Below are 11,976 nucleotides of genomic sequence, written 5' to 3' on the forward strand. Positions count from 1 at the left end.
GTCAGCCTCGTGCAAATGGGAAAGTTAGTAATATGTGTTAGGCGTCCAAAGCAAAGATCGATGCAACCTCTAGAAATTACATTTCCAAAATGTAAGATAAGATTCACATTTCCAAAATTTGAATTCTGAAATGTTGAAATGTGAATGAAGATTGAAAATGAGGAAAAATTTATGAAACTAAATTCACATTATGTCATTATCATAATTATGTACTTGTGTATTAGAGTATTATTGAAATGAAAACGAGGAAAAACAAAATTGAGAGGTGAACAACAAAAATGCTATGCAAAAGCAGCAAAATGAAGTACTGAAGTAGCCTAAATTTAAACTGTTGTTTGGCTATTCATATTTAGCTCCTGTTTTGGGCACCTAGGTGTATAAGAAATTATTACTCTACGTAATATTAGTTGGATTTTTAATTTACAAAAAAAAAAGTTAATAACACTCAAACTATGTATATTATGGAGATCAAATGAGAGACCATAATTGTTTGTATCAAAGTTCACCTAAATTAGATATAATCATATAAGAGCTTCTGATAAGCCAAATTTGATTAATTTCTCTGATGTGAAACTGATACTATTTGGGTCATTGGCCAACTGTGTGATAGACAATACCAAAGTTACTCATACGTAGTTGAGTGTGAATGCTGAGTTCACACCAAAGAATGGACCAAGTGGACCTAATTCGACATGAAATAATTCCTAGGATTCCTTTTATATGCATTATGTTTTCATTCTTTCAATTCTATTAGTAGATTCTTCTTATTCTGTTTTAAGGATCATAGGCCAAATGGATCATGATCTGTAGTATTACGAATTAACATATGCCTTTAAATATTGTTTCCATCCATGAGTTGGGGAAGAAGAATTAATCTAGTTTTATTTTCAATTTCACTCCTTACTTAATCCCGTTGCTAAAAAAGGTTCATAACATTTGGCGCTTTCATTGAGTTTTCTAATTACACATTTTGTGTGAAATTAGTGATAGGGGCCATGGATACTTCCCATTTGCTGTTTTAATCGGTTGTGCCAACCAATTAAAAGTTTCAGGAGGATTCAATTTCTTGAATTTCAAATGCAATAAGCACCTTTTCTTTATTTTACTTCAAATTCCATCATCTTAGAAACTAGCTGCACCAATGATATCCATAGATTCCAACCCTTGTAGAAAAGCATTTTTAATTGTAGAATTCCTGTCAAGGGTTTTTCAGATAAACAAGAACCCAGTCTGTGTTCAAAGAGTTGGACTGGTTTGGATTCATCACTATAACAGAGGGAAATATATTCAGTAGCTGCGAGGCCAACAATGCCACTCTCTTTTCCCTTGTACAAGTTAATGAAAATGAAAGCATGTATTTCACATAGCAGCCGCAGTGTATAATATATCCATTGGTGCAAAAGCATTCAAACAAATGTTGTATGTAATGGAACTATTATCAACAATCTATTGCAAGAGTAGGAAATGAATAATCATAAATGGTTTTACAATTGCCTTCATAACTTTTTTTCAACCAGAATAGACAGACAACAAAAACTACGGAAAAAAAAGAGACAAAAATAAGGTTGAAAAAGGTAAGCAAGGTATCTTAAAAGTAGCTAGCAGCTACTCAAGACATTTGAGAATAGATGATTGTGCCTTTAAGTGTTTGATATTCTATCTGGCGTCTTCCATTTTCAACTGGGAGAAAACAAAATCCTCAGCACTATTGGACTTATCACCCCTCACAACGGAGTCATCTGCTTCACTTAGTGTGGAGAATGAAGGAAGATGTCTAACATTGGGCAATTGAAATGATGCAGAAACACTACTAGAACTATCCTCATGCTGCACTTTATGTATTGCATTTGCACCTCTCTGAAGCTGAAGCGCATACCCCAAGTCCCACAATACATCATCCATGCTTGGCCTATCAGAACCATCTTCTTGCAAGCATTTCTCTACCGTGTCACTAAATTTCCTGAGTGAGTTTTGATCTATTTGGGCCTTGATGGAAGGATCAATGATCTTGATGCAATCCTACCCCCCCAAGGGCATTGGATAGAAGACTCCAAGAAGATTGGACCGGAGATGCAAGAGAAAGCCCTAGGGTTCTCATAAGCCTTAGGGTAGATTTCGGGGCCATGGACTAAGTATGAGCTCATTTATCTTTGTACATATTAGATTAAGATTTCATTATTTTTGGACCTTGTATTTAGAGCTCCGTCATGTAGGTAGGGTACCCTAAAAATATAGGATTTTTCATCCCTTTTATTTCAGGGTACCTAGACTAGTTTTTGTATTAGGGGTAATTTCGTAATTTCACATGCATGAAGTGAATATTTGATGTGTGTTGGAAAATAAATTTAATTGAATTGGGAGAAGCCCAATCCAATTAAATTTTAGAGGGGAAGGTGAGCATTTGCTTGCTACACCCCATTGTCACATCATATAGTCATACTTTGTGTATGCCCTTCATGCTTTACATGCCTCATGACACCTAATCACACTTAGTGGAGAATCTTGGACTTGATCTTAGATTAGTGGGCTGAACCATAGATAAAATTCACTAATCATAATTAGTGAAATTTTGGCTCCAAAATTTGGCTCCACAAATTCATTTTCAAATTCAAGTGAAATTTGAATGGAAATTCAAATTTACCTCCAATTTTGGGTGACACCTAGGCTATAAATAGAGAGGTCTTGTGTGTGCACTTTTTCAACTTTGATCATTTGAAAATTACACTTCAAAGTTCAGATCTCATTTGAGACACAAAATTTCGTGCTCTTTCTCTCCCTCTCCCTCCCCTCATCTTCTCCTACCTTCAAGCTCTTATCCATGGCTTCCTATGGTGGTGAACTTCTTCTTGACTCATCTTCTCCTTGAAGTGGCGTCTCCAATCATCTTTCTTCCTTCTCCATTCCGCTGTCATTAATCTTCAAGAAACAAAGGACTCCATTGATGAAAAAGATTCAAGACCTACAAGCTCTACATGGAGCTACATCAAGTGTGCTTAGGTGTTATGAGACATGTAAAACATGAAGGACATGTACAAAGTGTGACTATATGATGTGGCAATGGGGTGTAGCAAACAAATGTTCACCTCCTCCTCTAAAATTTAATTGGATTGGGCTTCTCTCAATTCAATTAAATTTATTTCCCGACGCACACATCAAATATTCACTTAATGCATATAAAATCACAAAATTATCCCTAATACAAAAACTAGTCTAGGTGCCCTAAAATTCAAGGGCTGAAAAATCTTACATTTTTAGGGTACCCTACCTACATTATGAAGTCCTAAATACAAGGCTAAAAAATAATGAAATCTTAATTTAATATATATAAAGATAAGTGGACTCATACTTTGCTCATGAGTCCAAAATCTACCCTAAAGCTTATGAGAACCCTAAAACCTTCTCTTGCATCTCCGGCCTAATCTTCTTGGAATCTTCTACCCAATGCCCTTGAGGGATAGGATTGCATAAGATCTCTTACAGTATCCCCTTGTTTTTGCAAAGCATTCCCCATTCAGCCAAGTTTATTTGGTCTCTTGGAAGCAATGGGTTAATCGGTGCTCTTGCACACAACACTTTCAAAAGAACTACCCCAAATGAATATACATCAGATTTTTCTGTTAGCTGTTGTGACCTGAAGTACTCAGGATCAAGATACCCAAAAGTGCCTTTAACACCAGTGCTCACATACGGTTGAGTATCAAGAGGACCTGACCTTGAAAGACCAAAATCAGCAACTTTAGCAACAAGGTTCTCAGCTAGTAATAAATATGTTTGTCGACTTTACATCACGGTGAATTATTCCCCTAGATGCTCCTTTGTGAAGGTAATGAAAACCCCTGGAAGCTCCAATGCAAATTTCAAGCCTCTGCTTCCAAGGCAAGCTTGGCAACTTTGTATTATACAAATGGTCCCTGAGTGTCCCTTTTTCCATGTACTCATAAACCAGTATCATCTCGAACCTTTCATCACAATACCCACTTAGGGAAACTAGGTGCCTGTGACGAATCTTAGACAAAACCATGATCTAGATCTCTGTCTGAAATTCTGGAAGGCCTTGACCTGATCCTGGCTGGCTTCTTTTCACGGCGAATATGATGCCATTTCTGAGAACTCCCTTATAGACGTTGCCAAAATCACCCTCGCCAATTAGCTGACTTGCATGGAAGTTCTTGGTTGCTAATTGAAGATCAATCAAGGGACTTTTCAGCCTGAGGCTTATGTTGGGAAGAGGAGAGCCGTGGCTGGTTCCATCAGTCAATCTGCCGTGAGAACTCCCTCCAGCAGTAATGGGAATTGGCAACCAGTCCGAATTCTCAACGGGCTTTTCCTTTCTCATTTTAAAACGCCAAAGAAAGCCTAGAATCACTACAGCAAAAACCACAACTAAACCTCCAATAACTGAACCCAGCACCACTGGAAGACTATTATGATTGGAATAGGGTTCCTGGTCGAGGGGAACAGAACTTGATGTCATAATCACTTTCATTATTTCTAGCCCATTTAAAAATGCATTAGGTATGGGAGCGGATGCATCAGGTGCTATGCTGACCTTCATAAACCCAGAGTCATCAGAGTGTACCACAAAATCATAATAATAAGGGGCAGGCAACTCCTGGTTATCAATATTTACGGACATGACATAGGTGTCGTAAATGGACAGATCGAAGTATTTAAGATCATTTTGTGGACTCCAATAGTCACAGAAGTGAAGCCGAAGAAGATGATCTGCGTTGTTGTCCACGAGAAGAGCCCATGTTATGTTTCCAGCACTGGAAGAGCTGCTATTAATTTCTTTAGCAGTTCCGTACACATCACTTGGCGCAGTATATTCATTTGCGTTTGAACCATCTGAGTCATTCCCTACACGGTACTGAATTGGACCCAGGTAAGGGGAACGATTCTTGGCGTTTTCCGTATTTAAGATATAGCTATCATCTGGATTCCATTTTCTCAATAAGCTATCATTGACCCTTTAGCCACCAACATTAAGCCTATGTTTGGTTTCCAATACCCGAGAGTACAAACCTCCGCTGAGGGGATCTAAAGACGTATTGCCACTATAAGTGAAACGTGATACTTGATTGGCAGTCAAATGGATGGGGAGTATGAAGAGTTCAATAGCATTCACAAACGCAAACGATGATGGAAGAGGTCTAAAAGTGATTTTGAAGCTGCCGGAAGTAATTTGCATGAAAAACTCTTTTACTACAGCAGAGTTGTTATCGCTATCATTTCTACCATTGAAATTTCGCAACAACCAGAAACCGGGAACAGAAACATTGAAACTGGCCGAGGAAAGATTACTAGGCGAAGAGAAAGCAAAGAAATGGAGGCGTACCAGGTAGGTGCCACGTTGATGTTGAACTTATACCCAGAAGCCTCACTTCGAAATTTTTTTGCAGTTTGGTAAAGAGGAGAAGGCACCTGTGACTCACTCCTTTCTGTGTTGCTGCTGCCAAAACTGGTTTTAAGGTTTGATTCACCAACGTAATTCTTGCCACTTTTGCTAGCACTGCTGTCTGAGCCACAATTGTTAAAGTACTTATCCGGAACGGTGTACCCGTGTGAAGGGAACTGCAGTGATGAGAAATGAATAAGAAAAACAAGTAGCACACACACAGAGTGTTGAATTCTATGGAGCTGAAGAATCGCCATGGAAAAACGGTGATCGGGGCTTAGTTTAGGCTATGATATTAATATTGAATATGATTGCATCTTTTGAAACTAGGGTCTGTGTGTGGACTTGAAAGAACACGGGACTCGAATGAGAGGAAGACTTCACTTCAGCACAGGTCAAGTCGTCAGCTTTGACTCTTGTTCTTCTTTATTATTATTATTATTATTATTATTTTTATGTTTTAAAAAAATTTAGTTCTGGAAGTTGATTTATCAACTACCGGAACTATTTGAGTCATGAAAATGAAAATTGAAAAATTTTGGTTCACGTTAAGATGGCTTAGTTTGAGACTTTCGATTGCTATTGTCTTTAAGACTTGTTATTGGGTAATAATACAGCCAAATATTGCGGAGTGAACTGAGAAGTAAGAAGGCTGCTGATAATACAGCCAAATGGCAAGGCAATAGAGTCCAAATATCCAGTGCGGAGGCAATGGTAAGACCAATATTGGGTATTGCCTTATGTCTCCCACCAAACTCTTAATATTAGGTATTGTCTTATGTCTCCCACCAAACTCTTAATTTTATAAATATTTATAAAAAATAATTTAAATTTAAATTATTAGGCAATATATTTCATTATATTATTTATTATTATTTTTTAGTAAAATTAATAAAATTTTAATATATGTATACACATAGATATATTATAAATGATTTGAGATGTTTATAATTCATTTGAAAATTATAGAAAAATTAGTTTTCATTTACTTTAAATTAAAAATAATCATATTAAAATGAATATACTGATTAAATTTTATATAAAAAAATATGTTGTATATTTTGATAAAAATGAGAGTGGCGAGATTACACATTTTTCTTATTGTAAAATATAAAATTACTTTATACTTTTTATTTGAATCATAATAATTGAAAATTATAAAAGAAAGTGAATTAAAAAAATATTATATTTATCTTGAACTAAATTGAAGTTTTAGTCGGCACTAATTTAATATTATTGGTCTTAACTTTTCTCCCTAAATTGAAGATATTAAAATAAATACTAACATAAAAATTAATGTCTTATTAAAAATATTAAAGTATATTAAAAAATTAATCCTTTTTATATGCTGTAATGTTTATAAAATATAATTAATAATACTTGTAATTGTTTTCATTGTAAGAAACAATATTTAAAATTATTTTTTCTAAATTCAATTTGAGATCATTGTAAGATATAGTAGAATAAATTACTAATGAAATGTGAAAATATTGCTTGAATATTAAATTTTAATGAACAATTTTTACATGAAAAAATAAAATGAAAATAGATGAGATTCACCTACAAAATTTAACTAAGGCCAAAAAATATATAAGCCCGACCCTGCAAATATCTTTTCCAAAGGCATGGAAATTTTTTCACAAGATCCACAGTCATATTTCGTGCTGACATTCTTGGAAGGGAATGCAGCAGAAGTCTAAGATTCCAGAATACGGATATAATCAATTACATAACGAATGCCGTTGTTAGGGTGTGAGGTAAATAACTAAACTAAACAAAGAATTTTTCATCTTATCGAACTATTAATTTATTTATTAGAAATATTATTGTACAAAAGATTAACCATATATAGGAAAAAAGAGTTCACTATTCCCACTCAGTTGACTTGCAAATTATTTTTTTTTTTTTTAAAAAAAAACTTTTCTTTACAACGCTTGCTACATATATTTACTATTTCCCTTATTTTCGTGAAAGATTAAATATGATGATTGTACCAATTGGACAGCTGCATGTTTTGTTTAGCATAATTCAGAGAAAATAATTATTTCTAAGTTTTTAAAATTTTTGTGAAAATAAGTATTCTTTAAAATAAAGTAATTGAAACATTCGCTAAATTCCATGTCAATTCAACAACTGCATCGTAGAAATAACAATCTTAAGAGATCAAAGGTGTATATTTAAATAAGTATTTATTAACTAGATATTTTATCTCTAATTATAAGAACATTTTAATTAATTCACTTTTTTAAAAAAACATATTTAATTTAATTAATTACATTAAATTTGTTCATTATTTCAAAATTATTATTTTTTATTTCTATATCCACTTACTAATTGCTAAAAAATAAATCAATATGCAGAATTTGATAAAAAAAAAATCAATATGCAAAATTTGACTCAATCAAGCAGAATTTGGTAGGAAATTTTGAGGAGGTGGAAATTCAAGAAGCTTTGACGGCAAATTTACTGTATAGGGTCTCTTTTAAAAATAATTTACGAAACAGGGTCTGTTTCGAAACAAATTGCAATGGGGGTCTTTTATTTACGTTGATTCCGCCATTCCTACTGGCGGCAAGCATGTATCGCCATTGGCAGCAGCGGCATGAAGGTGGTATCGCCATTGGCATCAGTGGTACACATGTATCGCCGTTGGCAAAAGCGGAACCGAAGCTGACTCACGCCCATGCCGCTATTCAGACTGGCGAGACATGCTGAGTCACCTCATGTCACCATTGGTACTGGCGGGACATGCTAACGTGGGCAGTCCTGTCATTGGCGCCTGCGGAACACGTAGGGGATGCTTTTTTGCAGTGTTTCAGTCTGAAAAAAGATGGGTAGGCTTGCAGGGGGTTGCAGTGTATAGTCTGAAAAAGATAGGCTTAGGGTTTGCAGAAAACGTTGCATGTGAACGTTAAAAATTTGAACGTTGGTGGGTAAGTTTTCAGCTATAAAAAAAATGCTTGAACCTTATTTACGCTTGCATTTCTCCTTACTGAGTTTCTGTTTTTTCTTGAGTGTGAGCTTCTGCTTTGCTGTGTGCTTCTTGCTTTGTGCTCCTTGGTTCAAATTTGGTGCGTGGCTTCCTTTCCTTCAAGTGTGTGCTCACCCTTACTTGGTAAGTGTTTTGAAAGTAAATAAAATTTATATATTCTGTTAATAAATGTTAATAAATATTATAAGTTTAAGTTAGTTAGTATTAAGAAATATTCTAAGTTAGTTAGTATGTAAATAGTAGATTAGTTAGTGTTAATAAAAATTCTTAGTTTAAATTAGTTAGTATCAGTAGGTATTGTATTGGTTTTTTTTACGTATTAATAGATATATTTTATTTAGTTTAAATTCTAAGTTTGTTTAAATATTATATTAGTTAGTATGAGTTTGTTTAAATTCTAAGTTAATTAGTGTGTGCTCTTACCATTTAGATATATTTTTTACGTAATAAAAATTCTAAGTCTAAATTAGTTTAAATATTTTATTTAGTTATTGTATGTATTGTTAGATATTATATGTGATATATATATATATATATATATATATATATATATATATATATATATGAAAATAATATTTGGTTGAAAATAATATTTGGTTAGTTAGAATCAAAATTTTATTTAGTTATTGTATATATTGTTAGATATTATATGTGTGATAATATTTGGCTTAAAATATTATTTGGTTACTTATGAAAATATTATATATTTGTTTAGTTAGTATAAAAATATTAGGTGTATATATATTTAGTTGTTGTATATATTCTTAAATTTTATATATGTGATATTAGCTTTTGTAATATTAAGTATATATTTACATGCATGATACTTTAGCCTAATAAATATATATACATGCATGATACACTTTAGGAAGGCATACGTAATATTAGGTTTTGTAGTATTAGGCACAAGTTAATATTAGCTTTAGGTATATATTTGTAAATTTTAAACACACCTAAATTTTTAGTTTTTGTAATATTAGTTAGCTTTAGAAATTTAAGCATTTTATAGGTAAATAAATAATTATAATATTAAATAGAAGTAAATTTGCCTTTTTAGTGTCTTAATTTTGTATGTTATATATAGATAGTATAGTTTTAAATAAATGAATTGATTTTTTACAAATTTATTGTTATATATTTAATAATGTTTTTATAAATGTGCGTAGTTTAATTTATATTATTTACAAATAATGTATAAATTGATTTGTGAATTTATTGTATTATATTTGATTTTGCAGTAGCAATGGCATCTTCATCATCATCTTCATCACATATTAACATTAAGTCTGGCCCCATCGATGCTGATGTATTATGGATGCAACCTAAGCATGTTTCAGAACATGTTTGGAATGGGGAAGAAGATCGAAAATTACATATAAGACGAGTTGTCCCCACGTATCAAGGGGAAGAACAAATTCCAGAGCAAATTTTTCCTTTTCTTCAACAATCTGGTTTCGGCTGGATTATCAAGATGGGATACTTAAAAATAAATGTCTCATTAATTAGTACTCTGATAGAAAGATGGAGGCCGGAAGCACATACGTTTCACATGAGATGCGGAGAGTGTACTATTACTCTCCAAGACGTCTCTGTATTGTTAGGTATAAGTGTGGATGGTTTACCATTAATCGGTCCAACAAATCTTGATTGGGCTGATTTATGTGAGGAATTATTGGGAGTCAGACCACAAGAAGGTGAAATTAAAGGTAGCATGGTTAAATTAAGTTGGCTGGCTTACCATTTTGCACAAATAAATAATGATGACGACGAAGAACAAGTACGAAGGTTTGCCCGTGCATGGATACTGAAATTCATTGGAGGTGTCTTGTTCGTTGACAAAAGCAGTAACAAAGTTTCGCTAAGGTACCTTCAATTTTACGTGACTTTGAAGAATGTGGCACATATGCATGGGGAGCTGCCGTACTTGGTTTTCTATATAGAGAGATGTGCAGTGCCACCGATTATAATACTAAATCAATCGGAGGTATGTGCATCTTACTACAACTGTGGGCATGGGAACGATGTCCAACCTTTTGGCTCCAAAGAGGACTCCTTCCCAAGTAGAAAATACACCATTGGGGCACATGTTAGTCATTTTTAACAGCGTCTTTCATTTCAATAGAATAAATGGTTTTAGACATGTGTTAAATTTTAATCTTTGTAGGTGGCTGCAACGTGGAAACCAACATATCGACAATGATGATGTGAGAGATTTTCGTCGCAAGCTGGATATTATGAAACGTCATGAGGTAAGAACATGCTATTATATTTGTAAAATAAAAAATTATGTGTTATTTTACTACAATGTTCACAACTATGTTGTTATATGCAGTTTGTGTGGGAGCCTTACCCATCAACCGTTATATCATTGTTGCCTCCCGTTTGTTTAGTCAGAAGTCTCGCGTGGTACGCGGTGGTGCCACTAATTTGTTTCCAAGTTATTGAGTGGCACCAACCGGACAGAGTGTTGAGACGATTTGGGATGCAGCAACCAGTTCCAGAGTCTCCTTCACAACCCTTAAACATTCATGACATAACATTAAAAGGGAAACATGACGAAAATTGGGGGCAATTGTTCGCCCCAATGATTCATCAGTGGAATAATCGCCATGCATTTAGGGTCGACACTTATCCCCGACAAGAAGGCCTATTGAGCTTTAACTCGGACTACATGGTCTGGTATAGGCAAAAGACAAAGATGTTTGTTGACCCACAAAATGCAAAGACGGCTACATTGGTATTTTTTAATTTTTTTGAATATTTAAGTTGAACATTTTTTTAATGATGGCCATTAATTTTCTGACCCTTATAATTGCAGGCTGAAGTTGCAGAGACATTACAATACATGGTGTCTCCTCAAGGGAGGAATACATGGACAGTTGATGATCTCGTGCCTTATGTGGAAAAAATTACAATGTTATCAGAAGAGCAAGAGAGAGTCACTGAGCCAGTGTCACATGGTCCTGCATCAGAGCGTCAATTTCCCGCACAACAGTTTCACATACTTCAGTCAAGTGTTGAAACTCAGGGCATAGACAGACGAAGGGAGACTGTTGAAGCGGAAGAATATTCCCAACAAATGGCGGAGCGTGGCCATGGAATGTATTACACGCCACAAACATTTGCTCAGTATCCGACACAGATGTATCAGTATCCTTTTCAGGGTCATCACACTGATACTTCTGCAAGCCAGCAATCGTTTGGTGGTGTTGCGGAAACACAAACTCATTTTTCATGGCCCACAATGATCCCTTCACAGCAATATCATGGCCCAATTCCAACACCTAATGCACCATTAGGAACACAATGGAATGTACCGGGACAAATACCTAATACCGGTGACTTATTCGGTGTTGATTTGCGTAACGCATTTTTTGCGGAGGCTAACGAAGAAGAAGCGGGGAGACATCGGGGCAGAAGAAATCCTGATCACCAAGCACGAAGATGGGATCGATCATGTGGCACATCCTCACGGCATCACAGACACCAAAATGAATGATTTGTATGTCTCCGTTTATTAAGACTTTGTTGTATATTTCTCATTTGAATTTCACACGTAATGTATGATATTCAGTTTATTAAGGCT

General features: G+C 34.6%; 1 pseudogene; it reads right to left on the minus strand.

Annotated features, from left to right (window-relative positions):
* Positions 1–1,306: 1,306 nt before the first annotated feature.
* LOC100809338 (probable receptor-like protein kinase At2g23200) lies at positions 1,307–5,764 on the minus strand (annotated as a pseudogene).
* Between the last annotated feature and the right edge of the window lie 6,212 nt (positions 5,765–11,976).

Source organism: Glycine max, chromosome 5 (assembly GCF_000004515.6).
Source record: "Glycine max cultivar Williams 82 chromosome 5, Glycine_max_v4.0, whole genome shotgun sequence".
Classification (NCBI taxonomy): domain Eukaryota; kingdom Viridiplantae; phylum Streptophyta; class Magnoliopsida; order Fabales; family Fabaceae; genus Glycine; species Glycine max.